The sequence below is a fragment of the Cynoglossus semilaevis genome, chromosome 8 (assembly GCF_000523025.1).
Source record: "Cynoglossus semilaevis isolate Cse_v1.0 chromosome 8, Cse_v1.0, whole genome shotgun sequence".
Taxonomy (NCBI): domain Eukaryota; kingdom Metazoa; phylum Chordata; class Actinopteri; order Pleuronectiformes; family Cynoglossidae; genus Cynoglossus; species Cynoglossus semilaevis.
The window spans coordinates 7,584,595-7,604,109 of record NC_024314.1 but is presented as its reverse complement, the minus strand read 5'-3'; the positions used below and the strand labels follow the sequence as shown (position 1 = coordinate 7,604,109).

Sequence of the window (19,515 nt, the reverse complement as noted above, 5' to 3'; positions counted from 1 at the left end):
AGTGCTGTGTCCAAGCATATCAATGGAAAGTCTAGTGGAAGGGAAAAATGTGGCAGGAGAAGATGCACTAGCAAAAGAGATGACCGTGGGCTTCAGCGGATTCTCAAACAGAGAAGATTCAAGAATCTGGCAGAGATCCAGAAAGAGTGGACTGAGGCAGGAGTCACAGCTTCAAAAACCACCACATTCAGACGAATCCGGGAGATGGGCTACAGCTGTCGGGTTCCTCGGGTCAAGAACCTGCCAAATGAATTGTATTTCTGCTGTTTTCATTTCTCCTAGCTTTTAGAAATACACCCCTAGTTTAAATTAGATTAGATTAGATTTTTTTTGTTCTTTCAGAGATGGCTGCCAAGTGACGTACCCCTGTGGACCTTGAGCTTATAAGGACTCCTCCTCAAGAGGAGTGCTGACTGTTGCAACTCATGCACTGTAAACTGTGCAATCCAACACTGGCGGGCAGCCAGGAGATGTAAAGGAAACTGGCACAGAAACCTAAGTGTGACACCAGGCTGAGTCCAAGTCCAGTGTGCTGATTAACTGTCTGTCAGCACAGTGGGATTTTTTATCTTCTTATCCTTCTCAGTATTTGGATGCTAATCAATTCTTTGATCAATTTCTAATTTACTGTACAGTACAGATGGGAACAAAGGAGTGGGGAGGTGTCAGAGGTGTACTGAGCTTTACATACAGTCTGTGTCACATTCACAATACACACCCCCTCCCCTTTCACCCTCAACAAAATCTGATCTCTGCACCTGTGGAAATGAGACACTGTGTTCCAGCATAGAAAAATAAAACCAACCCCCTCCCCTCCAGTCTATTGACCCGGTGACACTAGTGAGATATTAGTGTACACTGTACCTTAAACTCACATCCCTCTGATGCAGCTTATGCAAAAGAGACTTCCACTTCCCATTGACGCAGCATCACAGTTAATTAGGAACACAAAGATGCACATGGTTCATCACATCTCCACAAACACACGTCTCACCTCGGTCGACAGGTGTCCTTACGTCAGTGCTGTTACTGTGCTTCTGATCCACGCTGTCATCACACAGGTTTGAGGGAACTCTGCCAGCAGAACAAAAACAGATCTGTCAACACTTCTCCAGATGACCACAAGAGAAAAAAAACAATCACCTGGCAAAAACAAATGTACAGCACCAGGAGCTAGCAGCTTATGACCTAATCCACCGAGACACGCATTAGGCCAAAATTCTACAGGTAGCCACAACTTTAGCACAGGGAAATCCACACAGCCAGTGAGGCATGTGCAGTACTGCCAAGTCAGGGATGACGTGGGAGGAGTCTGAAGAGTTCATCAGAGGAAAATCCCTGAGGGAGGTGTGCAGTTTCCCCGTCGATGCACAGATTTTCATGTGACCAGCTTAACACTAAAGGGCTTAGAATTCCTAATCCCTCAGTCAAACCAAGGGACTAACTTATGGTGTTGGTTGGACAGAGCAATCACAAGAGGAACACACTGTAAGGTACACTTCTAGACAGTATCAGTACTGGAATCAACTGAGTATACACTTCATCATCGTCACACTATTAACTACTGTCATAAAAAGGCAGGCCCGAGACAATATTATCTTTGACTTAGCTGGCCAAGGTAAATACTATTATCACTAATACTCAGAATTACATTACCTATTAACTATTAATATCACAATAGTTGCAAGCATATACAACCAGTACTACCTTTTTTAAATATAATATAAATTTAAGGTAAAGCTAAAAATCCAGAAGTTGGTTCTGCTGAAACCTCCAAACTGTAGTCCATACTTTTCGTTTCTACACCTCGACCAAAATGTTTGAATGAAACAAATTCATAGTCTCTGGTTGGTGTCATTATCTAAAGAACACCTACGAGAACTGGTGACATTTGTTATCAGATTCTGTCTCAGAACTGACACCGACTCATGTGTCAGTGTGGGTGGACAGAAATTCTTCAGGTGATGCATTTTCTGAATTTCACAATGGACATGTTTGACATTGGAGTTGGAAGCATGGCAGCAGAAGAAGAATGAACCTGCTTGTTTCTGGCTCTTTGAACAAAACACTGTATTCTAGTGAATAGTACTGTCTGATACAGGCTTCACTGTCTATGTTGTCAACTACAGTCAAAACATCAATGAGATAAATACTTCTGACTTGCTGCATGACTGAGCAGTGACATCCAGAGTAAATGTAGGTGTCACGATCTACATTTTAAGAAACACGGCTACACACGCTTGCTCCACATGACGTAACTTAGCATCTTCACTGACGTAGATCGATTACTTTGACAGTTCCACCTTGTTGAATGTGTTATGGAAACTACCGGTCATTTGCATGAACACAAGTCAAACAAATGTGCAGAGTAAAGACGTCACCGCGAGGGTTGCTGTGAAAACAAGAAGTAAGCTGACCAGCTGTGTCAAAACAAGATGCTGGTATGCAAAAAAAAAAAGAAAAAAAAGAAAAAAAAATCATTAACACCAATGTGGTCTGCTTGAGAAAAGCCTAAAACAAACAAAAATAAAAAAATAAAGGCAAAAGGCTGAAGATACGAGCTGAAAGTCCAAATCCGAATGCCACAAACACCAGCAGAGCACAGCTGTTGTAACTCAGACTTTAAATGACATTATATAAGATATAAAGCCTGTACATTTAAAATAATGCTGATGAAACCTCAGAAGAAATAAACAGTGAATGCCCGCAGTCTTTTTCAAGAAACAGAAGCTGTTAGGTACGACTACAATCGATACTACAACCTCTGCAGCATTGCAACTAAAATGTACACTTGTTCAATGTGCAGTTAGTCACTTGGAGAGTTACAGCACTGGGCACTGCTGCTGAGCCTTTTCCGCAGCTCAAGCACCAAAAAAAGTTCTCAGGTGAGTGTTCTCTTCTGCAGGCGCAACTATTGGTTTGTTTCCAGCATCAGCTACACTGGTTTTGCTCTCTATGCATCTGATTCAAGGGCTAATCCATATTCTAAGGCAGCTCTCAGCCGCTGAATGAGGGATGAATATGCATCAGTACAGGCAGAGCAGATAAGAGGGCCTCAGGGGCAAGGCCAACCCTGAGAACACTCACAGCCACTTGTCCTTAGCTTCATGGAATGTGCAACATGGAATGTGTGGGGATGTATTTTCAAACAAGGTACATATAAAAGGGCTTAAGTCTTAAAAGATTTTATTCTTTTTTAGCACAATATTTATAGTTGTCTTAATGCCATTTTGCAGACAGTACGAGTACATTCATTGAGATAATCACCCCATACTCACTTCTTTAGGTTTGGAGTCAAAAGCAGTGTGGGTGTCAAAGGTCTGTGGGTTACAGCAGACACTGCAGACGGCATGCAGTGTTTGTGTGAGGACCAAAAAATAGGTTGATCTGAAGGCATTTGGAAAAACATCTCTGTTTTAAAAAATCAGGTAAAAATCAGGTAAACAAATCATTTGTAAACCAAGGAACTGATTAGACCCACAACAATATGATTCAGTTGGATGGTTTCACTTTTCCTCTCCTCAAAAAAAAGAAAAATGCAGACACTGCAGACGGCATGCAGTGTTTGTGTGAGGAGCAAAAAATAGGTTGATCTGAAGGCATTTGGAAAAACATCTCTGTTTTAAAAAATCAGGTAAAAATCAGGTAAACAAATCATTTGTAAACCAAGGAACTGATTAGACCCACAACAATATGATTCAGTTGGATGGTTTCACTTTTCCTCTCCTCAAAAAAAAGAAAAATGAAATAAATAAATAAATAGTGGTCTTGCCGTGGGGACTGTTAATGGTGAATAAATTGTGCCTGCTGTCTGCCTCTGAGAGCTGCTGTCATCCCAACAACTGGGACTCTCAAACAGACGTGATCTAAGTGCTACTTCATGCCAGAGAGAGACCTCAAACAGGAAATGTAGTCAGATCACTCCCACTTTGCCAAACCAGGCACTGAATCAGATCCATCTGTTTACATATTATGCAGATCACCCTGAGCTGATCAACAATAAATCATATGAGGATGTGGGAGCTTCATCTCAAATCAGCTAACAATCAACCACGACCCATTAACATCACTCATGTCAGAGGTGCCATCCAGAAGACTCAGCATTTCCATTTCAGAAGTCCTGCTGACATCCAGGTCCAAATAGATTTATGGAACTTGTCCTCCTGCTGCGCTCTCCCAGTGTCTTGCAGGGTTTTTACAGCTTTATCATTTTTCACCCAGAATTTCACCCTTGTCTTTTACATCTATGAACAATAGTCTGTTTACCTACTTTAACGGCCTGTTTTTTAAAATAGACTCCGAGCAGCTTTCACCAACTACCACTCAAACAAACAAGTGCTGTAACTGAGCCATTGTGGAGATTGATCAACTGGACCCCGTCCAAATTAAAGGCCGTCCTCTGCCTGCATGCCAAGCATAATAACTCTCTCCTCTCTTTGCACGTATCCTTGGCCAGAGGGAGAAGAGGGGGAAACAACAAGCATAAGCAGAAGGGAAAGTAAGTAAAGAAGGAGCAGTTAAAAGAAAGGGTGTACAATTGGATAACACATCGCCGCCCTTCTGGAGGAAAAGGAATGCCTGGCATTCATATACGTGACCCAATTTCCTTCCTTCCTTCGATCTATGGTAAGAAAGCTCTGTCACTCAGTTTGACTAATTCATACACACACATGTGTATATAGTATATGTACTGTGACACTATGATACACATATATACTATATACCTATAGACACACGTGTACATATGTATATTGGTGTGTTTCTATATGTATTATATTTATATGTGATATATTTATATGTAACCCCGCTAGGATATATGTGCCTGCGTGTATGCCTCCATTTAGATGTGTGTATTTATTTCCTTTTTTAAGGCTGTGTGAGAAGCATTCATGGCATTGATATTTTTATGTTGAGTATCAAAGTGTCCTTATACAATGACTAGAGGGGTACTGAGGTACTCTCAAAGTATCTTTGATACAGTGACAAAAGAGTTTTTAAATTGCTATGACAATAAAGAATCTCTTTCTAAAAATCCACTCAAAAATCTCTTTCCTCTTCATTTGGTAGACTAGTATTCTTATTTATCTCTTTCATAAATTTCCTTCTTTTTTCAATAAAGGAGCCCCCCAGTTCCCACCCCAACATCTCTCCCTTGTTTCCTGGTGCTGGGAGGGAGACTGATGCCAAAGATATTAAACCACAATAACTGTGCTGCTGCTTTCTAGACATAAGGGTGAAGCTGGATAAAAAAAGAAAAAGAAAACTCAATAGGGACGAAGAGTTGATCCTGATAAAATACAAGTCTGGAAACATGCAATAATTAAAGTGAGGATGAGGTTTCTGGAAGGCACTTCCAGTCTTTAAACCTACATTCAGTATTGTATACTGACCTGAGCTGAGATTCAACTTTATATAATCTATAATGGCCGTAGTCTCTGTTGGCTATTCTGGGGAATGTGCTTCTGTGTGTTGAATAAACATGATGAGAAGCCTGTGTTCCATTGGTGAATTGTTCAATAATCAGTTACACTGGCTGTAAAAACACTGCCACCCATCTTCAAATACTGATTTTACTACTCAAACATGGCGAGGAATTCATTTTTACCCAAAATAAAAAGGTTTGAACAAATACTTCTTTTGAATACTGCAAGCATTTCACCTTTACAGTATCTAGACTGTATATAACAGCTTCTGAGGGAGGGGTAGTGTAAAATAAAACGGTATGGGTAACTAATATTACTACCAATGTGCAGTCATTAATCAGAGACATATGGCTTGCCTCAGGAAATAATGGAGATACATTTGCGATACATCTTTCAAGCACTACAGATGGTATGGACTCTAAATTAGAATTACAGTGGAGCTGTCTGGGAGCACAGGGGCAGAATAGACAGTCTGCAGAAAAACAAGGGCAAGGACTCCAGTGGGCAGAGGAGAACAGAGGTTATTTTCGGTCAAATAATACCCATGTGACATAAGGGTCTCCCGACATACTCGTGCTTAGCAGATTAAACCACACAGACATACACACACACTGGAATAACAAGAGAAAGCAATGGACTGTGAATGATGTACTTTCACATGGCACCCAGGCAAAGAGGCGCACACAGAGAATACATTAACTCACAGTTCAGCACATGATCCGTGTACACTAATTCCTAACCAGAATATCACCCATTTTATAGCTCACTTATACCATAATTCTTTCATAAAAATATTCATGCATTAAAACATGAATGCAATGTCAAAAGGGTCACCGCTTTGGCAGGGAGGAGGGCTACAGATGTGAAAGTAGTGGAGCTCGTGCTGGAGACCAGCTGCTGCCCATTCAAGCTGGACAAGGGTCAGGGACAGGAATGAGAGAACACAAGCAGCGTTAGGAGTCCCCTCTCAGGTCCAGGCCGGCTCCTCATCCCCGTCAGTCATCCTGGGCTTCCATCCAGAATGTTTCAGAGGCCAATGTGAGATTTTTTTTTACCATTTCACACACTTTCTTGGCCTTCTGACAGATGGATACAGCTGCTGCAGAGAGTTCCCTGCTTCTGAGACATTTAAATCTTACTGTCCAATGTTTGTTCACCGTTGCCAGAAAGCTGACCAGCAATTGTTTTGAAACAGGAAGTTGTTAGGGGTGGTCGTAAATTCTTGCATCGGAAAATCCTTTTCCCAGCGCAGGAGCATTAAACAGTTTAGATGAAGCTGTAAAAAGTGCGAGCTGGATGAATGAAAAATGAACTGTAAATGCTGTGAAGTGATCTGACTGTGTACAGTAATGGACAAACATAGAGTCTCTAATGTACATGATAACATCTGAAGGTGTGTCCCAGAACATGCTTTACAGGTTTGGATCATGTGGGTTGTATGATCATCGACCGATCAGAACATGCTTTACAGGTTTGGATCTGCCTTCATGTGGGTTGTATGATCATCGACCGATACCTATATAAGACTTTACTCAATTACATTTACTTCCTACTGCAGTTCAATGTGTCTTTGTTTCCTTTGGTCCTTTATTATAGGTAGTTTATACTGTGATGTGAGTTGAGCTCACCTTTTCCATACAGCTGTGACCCCACCTGTATATAACAGTTGTAGTTCACTGTATATCTATTGAAAGAGAACATAAATATGTATTGGTACCGCTTCTTTGTACATAAATGAAAACACTCGGTACACACCGTCATTCACATGCATATGTCATTAACAGTGCTGTGCTTGCAGGAAACTCTCGTCCCAAGTTTTAGCGCCCGGTGTTGCCAGGCTAAACCTACAGTAGGGCAGAAGTTGTGCACTAATCACAGAATGACTGCCTCACACTATTGGGTTTCCTGCTATCTGGGCCAGCGATGGTGAGGGTAACCTGAGTCCGGCCTCTGCACCACACACATGGAGATGCAGCAGCTATCAGGGCAGACTCGGGCCACACACATACACCTACTGTATTTCTTTCAACATTCAACACAACTATAGCCCAGTGCCAAAGCATGCAGGGCTCTAAACTGCAGAAGCTCTTCCACACTTTCAGTCGAATGCATATTGAGAGCAGCCCAAACACAAATGTGCCAGATCAGCATTTCAAATCTGTGTATACACAGAGACAGACACACACACACACCCACATCCACACATAGCATGAAGTTGGCAGCGTGCAGCACTCGATACCTTCACACTGCTGGCAACGCTAAAAGGTAGGGATGAAACCCGACCCCTGGCTCAACAGCACCTGTTGTCATTCACACTGTGCAGGCCTAAAACATCATTGGAGACCACCCAAATAAGGTGTTAAAAAAAAAACACAGAGCATATCACTGAATCAATGAGGCTGTCAAACTGTTGACGATATGACAACAATCGTTTCTGCACTCAGTCAGAGTAGTTTTAAGGTTAATTAATCTCTTAGTCAACAACTTTTGAGGAAATAACAGTCCATCAGTACTAGGGCTTTCCATCTCTTCATCACCCTTTAGCAAACATGTTAACGGGAATAGAACCTTTTTGACCATGTCTAAAGCAAGAATTAAAAAAAGGAAATTAAAGCACCTTTTTTCTATACATGTATGTATTTAAGATTGATGTAAAGAATGGTATCGATACATTGACTAATTATTATTATTACTATTATTATTATTAATCAAGTCAAACTACATCATGCAATACTGTCAAAAAGTCAAAGAAATATTAGAACACTTTTATAAATGTTATTCTCGAAATAATTAAGCTATTTATTCTATTTATTCCATTTATAATTAAAAAGTTCACATTTCCTCACATTTTAAAAATTGTTAATGTCCTTAAGGCTCAACATTAGATTATGACAATAATAAAACTTGTTAAAGCTGTTAGAGAAGCTTTTTTTTTATGTTTGTCTCACATAAATGTTGGTAGACTGGGCTTAGTAAAAATAAATAAATAAATTGTAAAATAAAAAAAAAGTTTAAAAGGATCACAAAGTGTGGCCCACAGAGATCCCTGAGACTTTCTGCCCCATTTATCGATAATTTATGTGAGCCATTTCCAAAGTGCTGCTCTTTACTGTCACAGGGACAGAGGAGGCATTGACAAAATGAATGCTGCTCATTCACAGTTTTATATAAGTATGCCAATTATTTTTAATGCACTGAGGTTAAAATTATAGTATTTGCGCATTAATCTTTTCAGGGTTTTTTAGATCAAACTTTCAACACCTTAAGGTAAAAAAAGGCGCAGTCTGAAATATAGGTCAGTGTGTGAGTGTACACAAGGAACCTGAGATAATAACCAAGGTAAGGTGAGATGACAAATAAAATTAGATTCATCACAACTGTGCCAACACAGCCACACCTCCATGAGGCTGTAATAACAGCAGAAAGCTGCCGGTGTCATTATTATTTGATTATTCAACGGCTGCCAAAATGCTCTTTGCTCTGATATTCACACCTTAGCACAGGGAGGCAGCCAGCTGACGGTGAGCCCTGTGGGACTGACTTGACTCATCAAATGTTCAAATTCACTTGCTCTTAAATGTAATGAACTCAATATATTCAGACAAAGGGAAATGGCCATCGGGGTACCACTGCCCGTGGTTTCAGACAGTTTTGGATGAGATGACAGAAACAGTCAAGTTTCTCCAAACAGAAAAGTGCTTGCTGTGCAAAACGGAGGGGCCCAACAGAGAGTGGGTCACTGTCAGTCACACCTGACTGAAGCCAAACTAAACTCTGAAGTGATCTTTAACCTCAAAGACAGCCATAATATAAACCAAAGTCTAAAAAAAAATCAGTCCTCGGAATATCTTACACACACGTATACAGTAGAGTTCTGACTCATCTGCTGAGAAAACTGGACATGTGATAGAAATCTCAGTAGAACAACTTTCATTATTGTCTGTGCAATGACATACAGAAACCCTGACGGCCCACTAATCATGATATAAAAACCCTAATAAGGTATGAAAGGTTTTAGAAACTTTTATACCTTGAGCTGAAATTTTTCATTGCTTTAAAAAGGTCAATAAAATAAAGGAAAAACATGTTACAACTTGATTAAAATTGCAATTAATTAAGTATGACATCTGACAGCTGACAAGAAAGTTAGCTCTTAGCAAAGCGATTCAGGGATGACAATGGTGTTGCAATGTGTTTTACCTCCAGTTGTGTCGTGAAAGAGAGCGAAGTCTGCAAAGTCACCAAGTCTGACACAGTAACCATGGACAAAACTAATCCAGAGTCAGGGGCTAACTTAACACTTGAGAAGCAGAAGTAAACAAGATGTTTCCGGATTAAATGTGTGAAAAATAAATAGTGTGTCTGTTTGTGTCAAACGATGAGTTAAGTAAGTTGTCCAATTGAGAAAAGGTGCTACATTTGAAGCACAGCAGAGGTACTCAAGAATTTAACCAGTTAAAGTTCGACAAATGAAAGTGGAACTCATGTTCAACATTCTTCTTTGAGAGACAGCAACAGTGGCTCCCTGGTGACAGAACACAGGGTCTTACAGGAAATGACAACAACATTTAGCATTTACACTAGCATAGAAAACTTTCAGTCACTCCTGACACTTGTAATTCCATGGTCTGTAGTGAAATGCCCTGACCCTAATGAAAAGCTTCATGTTTCTATTCTGAATGCCACTTATGTAACTAAGCCTGCATTTAGGTCATATAATTATCCAAGTACTTTGCAGTAAAAATACTGTATAAAGTGTTTGGCATGAGCAGCAGTGATAACCACAGTCCCAATTAAAACAAAAGTTACATACAGTATATGTATGCACAAATATATACAGTATATACGTATATATACGTATATATACAGTATACATATATACAATTGTACAGTATATATGTATATACAAATGTACAAATGTATCACAAATTTGGAATCCCAGAAAAACTGGAATCCCTCTGTACAACACATTTGAGAGGTGTTTATGACAAAGGAGGAAATAAATCGTCACTTTACTGTCCTGGAACCTGCTTGTGTTACACATCTGCAAATGTGACTTTATTTTGATCCTATCTGCACAAATGAAGGTGGCCCTCACACCGACAAAGATCTGAGAGGAGTTCAGTGCCAGCAAATGTCAGATGGACTCCTCCTCATAAAGCACTGGGCTTGACCCTGGCAAAAATAAACCTCTCAGGCCTCAGACCCAAGGCTTTCCCCCCTTGATAAAAAGCCAGTTGGTAGTGGCTCCAGTTGTACACAAGCTGAGCCAAGATGACTGGTGTTAATAAGAGAGAAGAGTGCAGCTGTGTAAAATGTCTCTGCTACTCCCTTTGGCCAATAAATTCAGTTTTACAACTTATTATTCTTACTTATGAATTGCCAGCTGGTTAAGAGGGATGCAGGAAATAAGTCAAATACAAGAAGCCGTGTAAAAGAATAAAATGGGAGTTTGCACTGTCAGGAATGGAAAAAAAAAAGTGGATTAACTCCTTGACCAGGAGTATAGTGTGTTTGATCAGTGGGTTGTCACAGTATCTCAAAGACAGCAGGACCTCCAGTGGTGTGTCCAAAAAACAGGGTGGGCAGCACACTGATAAGCTCTTGTTCACCACTACAACACTGTGCTTATCAGTGAATGTCTGAGAAACAAACTACAACTCAGCACCGAGGCGTCGTCCTCACTATTTAGGCCTCAGCTGATGAGGTGGTAGTGGTCAGTGAGGTCACTGTTGCCTCTATTCTTACAGATTGGTACAGATACTGGAGGTACTGTAGGTACAATGTGTATTGTAGTTTAGCTCAAGATACTGTTCATTTCTTGTTGCTTGAGCTTTATGGATTACTGGTCAGGACTGTGCATTAAATTGGCACATATACAAAGGTCTGATGAGAAAAGGTCAAATAAATGCCCTCTAACAAGCTCGCCTTATGTTTGAACTAAAAAGCCCATCTGAATCCATCTACTTATATATAAAATATCTTGATATAGATCTTTTGTCTCCTCGTTGACAGAGCAGGCACCTGTGTCTCCATTTCTTTGGGAACCTTGGACCACATTTGGCAGTTCTCTTACAGTCCTTCCTTATCAGCTTCCACAGACGCTGATATATCTACAATAAGCTTATAATGGCTCAGCAGAAACTGATATGACTGATTAAGTGTAGGTGACAGATTAAACTAGCCGCGGCTAGGGTCTGCTCCAGCTGGAGGACAGTTTGTACAGCGAGTCTGAAGCTGCTGCATGTACTTGCTCCGTATCTCACCTTATTTATATGGAATCTTAGACCATACACTATAAGCAATGGGTATAAACATATATCCATAGATACACATGGTTGCAACATTGGAGCCCTACTATTCAGATTACTACTGCTGACTGTATAATAACAGTGTAAGTCTGGTTGTTAATGGCTGTGTCCACTCCTATGTAAAATGCAGATTTCCTCTCTTTAAATGAGATCCAATTAACCAAATGTAAATCATTATTATTATATATCTATTATATTATTAAAAAAAGAAAGAAAAGAGAAGGAAAAAGCTAGAAATAGAAATTGAAACCATTTACCTAAGAAAAAACAATATGTTATGTTGAGTTGAAACTAGCGTTACTTTTGTTGTAAACAGTAGAAAGCTGCTTGGCAAATTGCAGAATTCCAAAAGCAGCAAATACTTCTACACAACAGGTGCTAGTACCTTAAAACACTACACAATTTGTAGGACATTTTGATTCAACGTCTACATCTTTTATAACATGCAAGCTAAGGCAACGTCCTTTTCTTACAAAGGATCGCTGGGTGAAACAAGAGGGTGTCTGTGAGAAATGCAATGATTTCCAAAATATCATGCAAATCAGCCAGGGATATCATGCATGCTTGGACCCAATGATGTACAATCATACAAGGACAATGACGTTCAGTTATCTGAGCTGTAGCTTTTAAGGATCTGTTTGCTCCATTTTCCAACATGGCTATAAAAGCACATCTTGATAAAGGCTGCCTTTGTTAGCACAGTGTATCCAAGTGTAGTTTGTTGGTTACAACAATCCATTAGCCATGTTCTGATGCAGAGTCCTGTGATAATGAGACGATGTCTTATGGTTGGCTGCATTTGCCTTGCCTGAATACATCCCATGAACCAACGTACCAGTCTATAGCATATGGGTGCTATAATCTGATTAGTCATACATGAAAAGAAAGACAATGTGCTTCAGTGACACGGGGCTGAGCCTGCAAATGATGAGTAACAGTCAACTAAGGTCAACGTTAAGTAAGAGTATGAAAGTAGAGTCAGAAGTGCAAGGGGTTAAAGGTTATGACTTACAAGGCCTGAAAAAAAATAAACTTGACATCCAATGACGCAAACCTACACCATAGACAGTATGTAACCTCTGATGATCTGCAGTTACAGAACACTTTAAACTCCTGAAAATGTACCATAACATTTTTCCTGAGATATTGAAGGAAGGAAGGAAGGAAGGAAGGAAGGAACTTTATTGTCATATCACCAGAGGTGATACGAATATTCAGACTGACCTGAGGGCAAAGAGTGAAGGGGTTTCCTCAGGACAGTGGTAGAGGATTCCATGTGGTGTTGTTGCCCTTTAACTGACAAGTAAATGTATGGAATTCATTCAGATGTTCTTTTTATAAAGAAACAGAGGAACAAAACAAAGAGAACCAAGAGGTAAATCTAGGGCTTGCCCTACTCACAATTCTGAGTTCAGGAATAGCTCTTGACTTATTGGCCTACCCAGCATGCCCTCTGCCTCTCTAGACAGCTCTGACATCATCATACAGCAGATGCAGACCAGGACATAAGCTGTACAGCCACAGTTATATAAGCAAACACAATGTTTCCAAGTGTTCGGCAATGCTGCCCTGCCACGAGGGAGAGGAGGGAAAGCGGAGCAAGTAAGGAGGCCAGGAAGAAAGAGAGGCAGAACAGGGTCACAAAAAGAGAGGCCCACTGGGGTCCTCACTGAGGGGAAAGACTGAATAAGGTCACCTCCACCCCCTAAAGGTGCCCCAGCAATGAGGAGAGAAGAGAAGAGAAGAGTCGACCTACACCCATGAATCAGTGAGAGCACACTGCTACTGTACTTCTACATATAATAGTTCTTCCTCACTGTTGTTGTTGATGAAGCACTTGTCTGAATGACCGTGATCACAACATACACATTTCACTATTTAAAAATGGAGAAATCATTGGAGAGAAAATGTTACACATGGTTGAATTTGTCCACAGCTAATAATCAACCCAGCCAAAACAGCAGTGACATTTAAGCTGATGTGTAATGATTGATGAAGAGCCAGCACCTGGGGCTGCTGCTGCTGCTGCTGCTGCTGCTTCTACTGATGGTGGTCTGACATAAATTTTTTTGCCCCCACTTTGCAGGCTGCTGCTGCTGCTGCTGCTGCTGCTGCTGCTGCTGCTGCTGCTGCTGCTGCTGCTGCTGCTGCTGCTGCTGCTGCTGCTGCTGCTGCTGCTGCTGCTGCTGCTGCTGCTGCTGCTACTGATGATGATCTGACATACATTTTTGTGCCCCAACTTTGCAGCATGATTTAACACTTCATGCATTTACATAATAATGGCAGAACAATACTGTGCACACTTCCATTGACTTGGGATACCAACAGTGGCCCCCAACTTTTTCTGCAGGGGTCCCCCCTTTTGTAGAGATCAACCACTCCCCCACTCTGACCGTTTGCTACAAAACACCACAAGTTTTATTTAAAACGCAGTCATTCCTTCAAAGGTGGCTTCTTATTATTGTGAAAATGGTCAAAATTCACCAATCAGATGCAAATTACAATAAAATAGATATTAATAACTAATAAATGAATTTGCCCTGCTTCGTCTGCTATAGCCCCTTGTGTGGATTGATCTATATTTGTAAATCTATATTTGTACCCTGTAACAACAGTTGGTTCTTAGCACAATTTCTGCGACAGCACTAAAATCTGAACTAGTTCTTAGACATTTTTTATGTGTATTTTTTATTCACTTGATTGTGGAAGGAACAGTTTGTTGTGAGCTAATTGTTTCCTGAGGGCAGCACATGTGTTGCTAGTTGGATGAATTCAAATCCCGCTCTAACCGACCGTCACCGTCTATCAGCACGGAGAGAGAAAGCCATGTAAAAATAATTGTCACCATTACGAAAAAACAAGCTCCACGACTGCAAAGGCTTAACGTTGAACGGTTACAATGAGTGATATAATTAGCGGTCTAATGTTGCAATGACGTTTTTTACGCACAAACAGCTGCTGATCCGCTGAGCAAAGTGTCAGCATCATGATATTAATTATGTCTTGTGCTCAATTATGGGATTATTTTCTCCAAGGTCTGAGAGAGTAAGAGAGGTAAGAGTGCTGCTGCCACAAGGGGGGGGGGGGGGGGGGGGGTTTCAGTTGTTGGCATCATAAAAAAGTGTATTTTGTGCCACATCATCTATTCCTTTGCCTTTTATTGCCATGGTAAGGCAACTGTGGGGGCAACGGCGTCTTAGAGCATCTGTGGTAATTTAATACAAAGCTCTTAATGCGACACACATTGCACTTGTGTGTGCTGATGGTATTGACAGTTCTCTGGTACACGTCAAAGTGATCAGAGCAGAAGACGAGATCGTCTGCACCCCACTGGACTTTCACTGTATTATAGTCAGTAATGCAATAAAGATGAGTCACATCTGAAGTAATGAAATCCTAATGGCAGATTCTGAGCACATCATGGGAGACACTACTCAGCTGGAAAACAAACTGTACTCTATATATGGTATTGATGCATATATATATATATATATATATATATACCAAACTAATCATTTTATCCTAGCAGAAGCTTTTATCCCTGGATGTTGTATTTCTAACAGTAGTTTTCATTTAAAGAAAATCCGTTTTGGCTCTCTCTCTTCTTCAAGAGGCTCCACAGCTGGTGATCTAAATAATCGTTTTGGCACAATGTTGCCGCCACACGTGCTTCCTGAAGCGCCTCCTGAGGTGCCTGTTTTGGCCAATTGGGATACATTCCTATTTTCTGGCTGAATTTGAAGTGGTAAGGAAAGATCAGTGGTTCTAGCCATTGTCATCTTCTAATCCTGTTCACGGTTGCAAGGGAGATGCAGACATTCTCTGTACACCCTGGACAGTTTACTATTGCATAACCAAACCATTTACACTAGCATGTATTTGTGGACAGTATAGATTGAACAATTAATTAAATTCTGCATGTTTCCGGACCGTGGAGGAAACCCATGGACACAGGCAGAACATGTACAGAAAGCAATCATACAGAAAGAACAATGGCTATCGACCTTGGTACTTCTTGCTGTCAGGCAAGACCACTATCCACTATTTCACAATGTGGCCGTTGAAGTCAATTTATCCCTGAGGATATTTCAAATCCAGTGGTGGACCAACACTTGAATTGATCATTTATTTCATAGATTTTACTGCTACTAATAAGTAAACCAAAAGTCTAGTGTTAGTATTTTTTTTGTATGTTTGTATTCTTTTGGTTTTTCTTTACCATAGAGCCAAAAATCGGGTAAGGTCTGTACGAATTCACTGTATAAAGAACTAGTTGATTACTTGTGTGTTTTTGCAACGAGTCTATCATTGCAAAAACCGCTATCAACGGCTCCCACTGCAAATATTGCGCTGTGTGATCGTTATCGATTGCATTTGTCTGGCTCAGAGTGTGCACGAGGACATGCATGGGTGGACCAAGCGCGCGCCACGGTGCAGCAGACACAGATCCAAGTTCAGGGCCCGAGAGCTGCACAAATATGAACAGTATACTAATAAAAATCGTTTTTGCTGCTGTTTTTTTCAGCAAAATACGTGCAGACACTGCCCAGGGCCACACAGCTGCAGGGGGAAAGCTGAAAGAGAGCAGGGTACAGTGAGCCGTGTGTCGCCCTGGCTGCGGCTCTGACCTGTCAAACACTGGCCGGGCTGCTGGAGCTAAGCCCCGCTGTACAACTGCACAAATACACGCTGTGGACACCGTGACTGTGAGGAGAAGAAGCAGTTTGAGCTTACCGTCCGTCAACCTCCTCCTCCTCTACCAGCAGACCCCCACTAACCACCTCCACCACCAACACCTCCCACGCGGTCCGGGGCACAAGCTGCGACTGTTAGCGCATTAGGCGGGGATGAAACTGGGTGAAAGTCAGCTGGGGCTCCGCTGGGTTTGTGGCTGAGGGTAGCGCCGGTGTTGCTGGATGGACGTTTGGCTGCACGTCCTTCCCCAATGTCTCGGTCTTGGGCACTGTCCTCCAATGCTGAGTTGCTGCTGGTCCTCGTACCGTCAAGGAGCTTCTCCCTCCTCACACGTCTCCTTCTTTCCTTCTTCCTTCTTCACTGCAAAAGCTCTGCGTGGAAAAAAAAGATTACTTAGTGTTTTTATTTTCCACGTTTCGCTGCCTTCCTCGAGCGTTTATATGGGTCGCAACGACAAGGGAAAGAACCAAAAAAGAAATACTACACGATTGCTCCTCCCTCCTGCTTGTGTACAGTAACGGGAGCCGTGTGCTGTACTACAGCCACTTTCTACAAACTATCTACCGCTCTCTACAGGACCACCTCTGTAAAGCACAGACTATACACAGACACATGACTGAGCGATCACATGTGAAATGTGGATCATCCTCCGCTGCCCTTTTTTATCCACCTCTGCATCACTGGACTCTAGCTCCCTCCCTCCATCCTTACATCCTTCCTCTGGTTACCCTTTCATCCTCCTCCTACTTTCACAGCAGTAATTCTGTGAAAGACTGGGTCGAGACCCCCAAATGGTTCATGGAGAATTACTAAAGTTACTTCAGGATATGTATGATATACTGTATGTTTAACTTGGACTATTTCTGTTTAACCTTCTGGGCATTACATTTGTTCTTTGTATGAAAAATCAATAATAAAAGTGAAGGCTCTGACCCTAAACCTGGACATGAGGGAAATATCTGCAATATCCATTGATTTGAATAGATTTACTGTATGCACACTAGTCATTTAGGAATTACATTCACTTATAATTACAATCACTTCTATATATTCATAATAGGTATCATTAGTTGTCAGTTTTGTCAATGACACTTTTTGTGTGATAAATACATTAAGTTTGGGGCATTTTGTCTCTTCTGACTTTATCCTATGGGCAAATTACAACATTTGAGCATATATGGACATGTATGTAGGATGTTTCTGGTGTTTTGTATATTTTTGTCTTATAATCATTAGTCATATTAGAAGGAAATATGGCGCCAAAGATGTTACTGCTGATGATATGACATGATGTTACTTGATAAATAAAAGTCGCCCTCAGGGATGGAAAACCACGTTGGTATTTTTGTAGCTTTCCTATAATAAAAAAACAACAAAAACATCAGTTTACCAGTTCTGATGAGTATCTCTTTACAACACAATAAGAACTCAGAACACTGCAGTAAAACATGACTGCACATGACCGTACTCATTTAATGGATATAAAAAGTGACTCATATTGTTTAATTTTTATACTCTATTCTGTGTGAGATAATGAGTTTCATTGACATTAGTCAAAATAACAGCTGCGTTATAGGAGCCTGACACTGATGTGGCCGGTCTAAAAAAGAACGCTTATATAAATGTAAGTGAACTGATTTTTATCTCAAATTCACATCAACATCTTTCTTTTCCAACACAACTCGCCTCTTTTACCATAAAGGACAAAGATATAAAATGATGTTCTGATCTAAGCAACAGCTCTGATTTCAAACACTTCACTCTGCCTTCTCCAACCGGGGAAGAAACTGTACAGTGAATGGAGCCTCCGTACACGTCTACCTGTCGAACTAATCCAGCAGGCAAATATGCAGGAAATCTCCAGGATGTGAGACTGACACCTTCTCCTGACGCTGAATTATCTAGTGGGAGTGACATTTACATTTTTGAGGTTTTCAAATGCAAAAAGGCCGGGGCTTGTGGTGCAGAAGAAAGGCATATTTTATGTGCAAATGCCACTGCGGCACATACATAAAGGATTTATTCCTTATGTATGTGCTGATGTGTTCCTTCTTTTTTTTTTTTTTTTTTTGCTGCTTGAAAAATGTCAGTGCGTTCAGGCGCACAGAACATCGTTCTGCAAAACTCTGTCACTTGATTACATGTTTGTGTCTTTTGCAGAACAATTATAGAACATTACACTTTCCAGGAAATCTCCAGTTCACCCGTTAATGACTTAAATGCAGCACAATAATATAGTATTAATTTATTAAACTATACAGCATCTTTTGACTCTTTACGTTGTGAATATGTCTGTAATTATGTCTCAGAGATCATACTGAAGCATTTCTTGTGTACTGAGTGTAGTTTGACAGTTCTATTTTACACTTAGCTCAAGCTACAGGACAAAATCAGCCACACAGCTGAGTCATATGACCCACAAACAACAATGGGATATGGACCATTATCAGCCCATATTTGGCCTCCCAAATGTGGGCTGTAACTTCATTTATTATGGGACCAAGCATGTTTCTGTGGCCAACAAAATGGCTGTGTTTTGTTTAAGTTTAACTGAAATGTGTCCTCGAAAACAGACACTCGGCCAGATGTAGGCTACCAAGGACCCTTGGAAATGTTTTATACCTACAAATTGAGTATTTCTCTAGTTGCTTTGTGATGTTTTGTGTTCGCTCTGTCTTGGGATGTTTGTTTTGCTGCTCTTGTCTTTTCTTTGCAGCTGCACTGAATCTGAAGCTGAGGAGCCAGAGCACTGATGGGCGTGGTCTTCAATTGAGGAAATTTTATTCTGAGCCATGTAATTAATCTGTAGCCCACAGCAGATTAGCCATGTAATGAAAATGAGATGAAGTTGAACACAGAGTAAAACAGCTCACAGAGAAACAGGAAGATCAGCAGACCGTACCAACACCACGGGGTCAGAAGAAGTCTCGGAACATTCCCTGTTGTTTTTTCCTCTCCACTGAATACAAGCAATTGCCTCAGATACACATGAGTAGGGTCCAGTGCAGTTCCTATATCAGGTCATGTAGATGAGGAAAACTAAACATAAACACAGAAGAGTCCAACAGGCATTTGGGTGAGTGTTC

At 40.9% G+C, this 19,515-nt stretch overlaps 1 protein-coding gene across 4 annotated transcripts in view; it reads right to left on the bottom strand.

The window, feature by feature from the left end:
- LOC103381858 (thyroid hormone receptor alpha-B) overlaps window positions 1-17,750 on the bottom strand; it is a 115,670-nt gene extending 97,920 nt beyond the window's left edge. For all 4 annotated transcript variants that reach the window (XM_025057234.1, XM_025057235.1, XM_008314418.3 and 1 more), the window contains exons 1-2: window positions 16,469-17,750; window positions 995-1,074 (exon numbers count right to left, since the gene is read on the bottom strand). The gene's annotated coding sequence lies outside the window, so the exon portion shown is untranslated. The remainder of the gene's footprint in view (window positions 1-994; window positions 1,075-16,468) is intronic.
- Window positions 17,751-19,515: the final 1,765 nt, after the last annotated feature.